This window comes from Orbicella franksi, chromosome 1 (assembly GCF_964199315.1).
Source record: "Orbicella franksi chromosome 1, jaOrbFran1.1, whole genome shotgun sequence".
Lineage (NCBI taxonomy): Eukaryota > Metazoa > Cnidaria > Anthozoa > Scleractinia > Merulinidae > Orbicella > Orbicella franksi.
This window is the reverse complement of record NC_138145.1, coordinates 22547561-22554548: the sequence shown is the minus strand read 5'-3', so window position 1 is coordinate 22554548 and position 6988 is coordinate 22547561.

The following is a 6988-nucleotide window of genomic DNA, read 5'->3' as shown; positions in this document are numbered from 1 at the left end:
ATTCTTTAAGTCATTAAAATCACCATAAACGCGGGAGGCTTCCTGAGAATGAGGCGAATAGGAATTTGAAGTAAGCAGGTCAGAGGGGCCCCAGCCCGGAAGACGTCGGCTAACTTAAGGTAACACAAGGCAGTTTTTCAGTTCGTCCAACCAACATGAGACATAACATCTTCCAGTGGAGAGCCCGACAAGGCTGAGGTAATGGCACGTCCGGAACGAAAACTGTGAAGGGTTTCACCACTATCGATCTGGGCATCTCGCAGGCACTTTTTAAAGCGGGATTCTGCCGTAAAGTTTTAAAGCACTTTTAAAAAAGTGGCTTATCGACAATGTGGCCCTGCTGGTTAGTGGCACGAAACAAATAGCCACTGGAAAGACTAATTCCCAATTCATGACCGATTGCCACGTAAGTCTCAATACCCTTATGGGGCTTTAGAGCAGAAGAGTTCGGTTCCAGGCTCCTTGGCGTCCAACTTCAGAAAAGACAGAGCGTAGTTTTTAGTGCAGAGTGCACTATTGGGATGGTTATGGGGGTTGCCTGCCGCTAAGGAACTAAGGCGCTATGGCGCTATGGCCCTATGGCGCTATGGCCCTATGGCGCTAAGGTGTAAACTTTAATGTTTGTTTAATTAATTAATTTCAATTAATTAATTAGTCTAGAGGCAAGGAAGTAGTGGGAGTAGGGTGGGAAAGGTACATGTGTACTCTACGTAAAACACATTCCATCGCCGTCGCTTAACTTTGAACATCGCAAAGCTATATATTTGTTTCAGGTAACCCCTTGCTCTCCTTGTGGTACCATTCTCCTTAGAACAAAACTAATTTGCCCTAAACGCATGCGTAGATTAGTTAGGGTTCGTGGCTTCTATATTAGGTGAAGGATACATTGCATACGGAATCACGCACAAATGTTGAGTGGTTTTCCTTATGGTAGAGCTCAACATGTAAGACGCATGCGTTCTAGCATTGTTAGTGTTATACACTATCTTTACACGCAGTATTTTATATATCGTGTCATGTGACCAAGGACGGCAGTTATTTTTCAGGTAGCGCCAGTTGTCCCTTTTTATTGCAAAAGTGAAACGTTACTGTGGCTGCGTAGCTTTTAGAGTTACAAACAGGTCGGTTCAACAAATATCATCTGCTGTTTTCAATCTACAATAGTGTGCTTGTCAGAGTTCAAATATATTGCTTCTCCTTAGCGACTTGTTTATTTCTTGCCTTAATTGTGTCTGTAAGAGAGACCAAAAAGTTCTCAAGTTAGTGGCGTTAATACTCCGCAAATTGTGAATTTGTAACAAAAGAGACCAGGAAAATGCTCAAATATTGCTGCAGACGCCGTGGCACCTAATGAAAGCGCAAATTAATTTAATCAGTCTTTGAGGAGACTCATTCATATCGGCCAAGTAGCGCTGTTTATCTTCAATACTTTTCGTTGAAAAGCTTCTCAGCCATCAATATCGTTGTGTGTTAATTTTGAATTGTTTTATTGTTAACAACAAAGGTGGCAACAGAAAAAGAAAGTGGTATTTCGTGACTATCTGATAATTAAATTAGTTCTTGTTCATCGGTAAAAATTTGCATTTTTAGTAAAACATCGTCTCTGTTCCGTTTCTTCATCAGTACATTAGATATTTAACTTTCTTTCATTTATCTCCAAAAAACAAGGACATCTTCCGTATGTTTTGGAGAAAACAGGGGTTTCATATTACATGGCTTTGCGAGGAAAACAAAAGTATCAAGTTACAAAGTTGGCGTGAAGAGCTAAATTGTCACGTTTGCTGCTTCAGCGTATTGTTGAATTTAAAATGAACGAAAATCAACTTAAAGCACCAGTAGTAATTAATTTGTGCGTAATGTTTGGACCTTGAATGAAAATACAACCTTGAAACATACACACTGCAAAGGGGAAAAGCCGTAGCAGACTACCAAGGTAGACACAAACCGGAAGTGAACCGAGCAGGGGTGAGTACTTATGGGACTACTGTACCAGAGCTATCAATTGTGCTCTGCACTATCTGAGATTCTCTCACTAGTTAGTGCAGAGTGCACTATTGGGATGGTTATGGGGGTTGCCTGCCGCTAAGGAACTAAGCCGCTATGGCGCTATGGCGCTATGGCGCTATGGCGCTATGGCGCTATGGCGCTATGGCCCTAAGGCGCTAAGGTGTAAACTTTAATGTTTGTTTTATTAATTAATTTCAATTAATTAATTAGTCTAGAGGCAAGGAAGTAATGGGAGTAGGGTGGGAAAGGTACATGTGTACTCTACGTAAAACACATTCCATTGCCGTCGCTTAACTTTGAACATCGAAAAGCTATATATTTGTTTCAGGTAACCCCTTGCTCTCCTTGTGGTACCATTCTCCTTAGAACAAAACTAATTTGCCCTAAATGCATGCGTAGATTAGTTAGGGTTCGTGGCTTCTATATTAGGTGAAGGATACATTGCATACGGAATCACGCACAAATGTTGAGTGGTTTTCCTTATGGTAGAGCTCAACATGTAAGACGCATGCGTTCTAGCATTGTTAGTGTTATACACTATCTTTACACGCAGTATTTTATATATCGTGTCATGTGACCAAGGACGGCAGTTATTTTTCAGGTAGCGCCAGTTGTCCCTTTTTATTGCAAAAGTGAAACGTTACTGTGGCTGCGTAGCTTTTAGAGTTACAAACAGGTCGGTTCAACAAATATCATCTGCTGTTTTCAATCTACAATAGTGTGCTTGTCAGAGTTCAAATATATTGCTTCTCCTTAGCGACTTGTTTATTTCTTGCCTTAATTGTGTCTGTAAGAGAGACCAAAAAGTTCTCAAGTTAGTGGCGTTAATACTCCGCAAATTGTGAATTTGTAACAAAAGAGACCAGGAAAATGCTCAAATATTGCTGCAGACGCCGTGGCACCTAATGAAAGCGCAAATTAATTTAATCAGTCTTTGAGGAGACTCATTCATATCGGCCAAGTAGCGCTGTTTATCTTCAATACTTTTCGTTGAAAAGCTTCTCAGCCATCAATATCGTTGTGTGTTAATTTTGAATTGTTTTATTGTTAACAACAAAGGTGGCAACAGAAAAAGAAAGTGGTATTTCGTGACTATCTGATAATTAAATTAGTTCTTGTTCATCGGTAAAAATTTGCATTTTTAGTAAAACATCGTCTCTGTTCCGTTTCTTCATCAGTACATTAGATATTTAACTTTCTTTCATTTATCTCCAAAAAACAAGGACATCTTCCGTATGTTTTGGAGAAAACAGGGGTTTCATATTACATGGCTTTGCGAGGAAAACAAAAGTATCAAGTTACAAAGTTGGCGTGAAGAGCTAAATTGTCACGTTTGCTGCTTCAGCGTATTGTTGAATTTAAAATGAACGAAAATCAACTTAAAGCACCAGTAGTAATTAATTTGTGCGTAATGTTTGGACCTTGAATGAAAATACAACCTTGAAACATACACACTGCAAAGGGGAAAAGCCGTAGCAGACTACCAAGGTAGACACAAACCGGAAGTGAACCGAGTAGGGGTGAGTACTTATGGGACTACTGTACCAGAGCTATCAATTGCGCTCTGCACTATCTGAGATTGTCTCACTAGTTAGTGCAGAGTGCACTATTGGGATGGTTATGGGGGTTGCCTGCCGCTAAGGAACTAAGCCGCTATGGCGCTATGGCGCTATGGCGCTATGGCACTATGGCGCTATGGCACTATGGCGCTATGGCACTATGGCCCTATGGCGCTAAGGTGTAAACTTTAATGTTTGTTTAATTAATTAATTTCAATTAATTAATTAGTCTAGAGGCAGGGAAGTAGTGGGAGTAGGGTGGGAAAGGTACATGTGTACTCTACGTAAAACACATTCCATCGCCGTCGCTTAACTTTGAACATCGCAAAGCTATATATTTGTTTCAGGTAACCCCTTGCTCTCCTTGTGGTACCATTCTCCTTAGAACAAAACTAATTTGCCCTAAACGCATGCGTAGATTAGTTAGGGTTCGTGGCCTCTATATTAGGTGAAGGATACATTGCATACGGAATCACGCACAAATGTTGAGTGGTTTTCCTTATGGTAGAGCTCAACATGTAAGACGCATGCGTCCTAGCATTGTTAGTGTTATACACTATCTTTACACGCAGTATTTTATATATCGTGTCATGTGACCAAGGACGGCAGTTATTTTTCAGGTAGCGCCAGTTGTCCCTTTTTATTGCAAAAGTGAAACGTTACTGTGGCTGCGTAGCTTTTAGAATTACAAACAGGTCGGTTCAACAGATATCATCTGCTGTTTTCAATCTACAATAGTGTGCTTGTCAGAGTTCAAATATATTGCTTCTCCTTAGCGACTTGTTTATTTCTTGCCTTAATTGTGTCTGTAAGAGAGACCAAAAAGTTCTCAAGTTAGTGGCGTTAATACTCCGCAAATTGTGAATTTGTAACAAAAGAAACCAGAAAAATGCTCAAATATTGCTGCAGACGCCGTGGCACCTAATGAAAGCGCAAATTAATTTAATCAGTCTGTGAGGAGACTCATTCATATCGGCCAAGTAGCGCTGTTTATCTTCAATACTTTTCGTTGAAAAGCTTCTCAGCCATCAATATCGTTGTGTGTTAATTTTGAATTGTGTTATTGTTAACAACAAAGGTGGCAACAGAAAAAGAAAGTGGTATTTCATGACTATCTGATAATTAAATTAGTTCTTGTTCATCGGTAAAAATTTGCATTTTTAGTAAAACATCGTCTCTGTTCCGTTTCTTCATCACTACATCAGATATTTAACTTTCTTTCATTTATCTCCAAAAAACAAGGACATCTTCCGTATGTTTTGGAGAAAACAGGGGTTTCGTATTACACGGCTTTGCGAGGAAAACAAAAGTATCAAGTTACAAAGTTGGCGTGAAGAGCTAAATTGTCACGTTTGCTGCTTCAGCGTATTGTTGAATTTAAAATGAACGAAAATCAACTTAAAGCACCAGTAGTAATTAATTTGTGCGTAATGTTTGGACCTTGAATGAAAATACAACCTTGAAACATACACACTGCAAAGGGGAAAAGCCGTAGCAGACTACCAAGATAGACACAAACCGGAAGTGAACCGAGTAGGGGTGAGTACTTATGGGACTACTGTACCAGAGCTATCAATTGCGCTCTGCACTATCTGAGATTGTCTCACTAGTTAGTGCAGAGTGCACTATTGGGATGGTTATGGGGGTTGCCTGCCGCTAAGGAACTAAGGCACTATGGCGCTATGGCGCTATGTCGCTATGGCCCTATGGCGCTATGGCCCTATGGCGCTAAGGTGTAAACTTTAATGTTTGTTTAATTAATTAATTTCAATTAATTAATTAGTCTAGAGGCAAGGAAGTAGTGGGAATAGGGTGGGAAAGGTACATGTGTACTCTACGTAAAACACATTCCATCGCCGTCGCTTAACTTTGAACATCGCAAAGCTATATATTTGTTTCAGGTAACCCCTTGCTCTCCTTGTGGTACCATTCTCCTTAGAACAAAACTAATTTGCCCTAAACGCATGCGTAGATTAGTTAGGGTTCGTGGCTTCTATATTAGGTGAAGGATACATTGCATACGGAATCACGCACAAATGTTGAGTGGTTTTCCTTATGGTAGAGCTCAACATGTAAGACGCATGCGTTCTAGCATTGTTAGTGTTATACACTATCTTTACACGCAGTATTTTATATATCGTGTCATGTGACCAAGGACGGCAGTTATTTTTCAGGTAGCGCCAATTGTCCCTTTTTATTGCAAAAGTGAAACGTTACTGTGGCTGCGTAGCTTTTAGAATTACAAACAGGTCGGTTCAACAAATGTCATCTGCTGTTTTCAATCTACAATAGTGTGCTTGTCAGAGTTCAAATATATTGCTTCTCCTTAGCGACTTGTTTATTTCTTGCCTTAATTGTGTCTGTAAGAGAGGCCAAAAAGTTCTCAAGTTAGTGGCTTTAATACTCCGCAAATTGTAAATTTGTAACAAAAGAAACCAGGAAAATGCTCAAATATTGCTGCGGACGCCGTGGCACCTAATGAAAGTTCAAATTAATTTAATCAGTCTTTGAGGAGACTCATTCATATCGGCCAAGTAGCGCTGTTTATCTTCAATACTTTTCGTTGAAAAGCTTCTCAGCCATCAATATCGTTGTGTGTTAATTTTGAATTGTTTTATTGTTAACAACAAAGGTGGCAACAGAAAAAGAAAGTGGTATTTCGTGACTATCTGATAATTAAATTAGTTCTTGTTCATCGGTAAAAATTTGCATTTTTAGTAAAACATCGTCTCTGTTCCGTTTCTTCATCAGTACATCAGATATTTAACTTTCTTTCATTTATCTCCAAAAAACAAGGACATCTTCCGTATGTTTTGGAGAAAACAGGGGTTTCATATTACATGGCTTTGCGAGGAAAACAAAAGTATCAAGTTACAAAGTTGGCGTGAAGAGCTAAATTGTCACGTTTGCTGCTTCAGCGTATTGTTGAATTTAAAATGAACGAAAATCAACTTAAAGCACCAGTAGTAATTAATTTGTGCCTAATGTTTGGACCTTGAATGAAAATACAACCTTGAAACATACACACTGCAAAGGGGAAAAGCCGTAGCAGACTACCAAGCTAGACACAAACCGGAAGTGAACCGAGCAGGGGTGAGTACTTATGGGACTACTGTATCAGAGCTATCAATTGCGCTCTGCACTATCTGAGATTGTCTCACTAGTTAGTGCAGAGTGCACTATTGGGATGGTTATGGGGGTTGCCTGCCGCTAAGGAACTAAGGCGCTATGCCGCTATGGCGCTATGGCACTATGGCCCTATGGCGCTATGGCCCTATGGCGCTAAGGTGTAAACTTTAATGTTTGTTTAATTAATTAATTTCAATTAATTAATTAGTCTAGAGGCAAGGAAGTAATGGGAGTAGGGTGGGAAAGGTACATGTGTACTCTACGTAAAACACATTTCATCGCCGTCGCTTAAC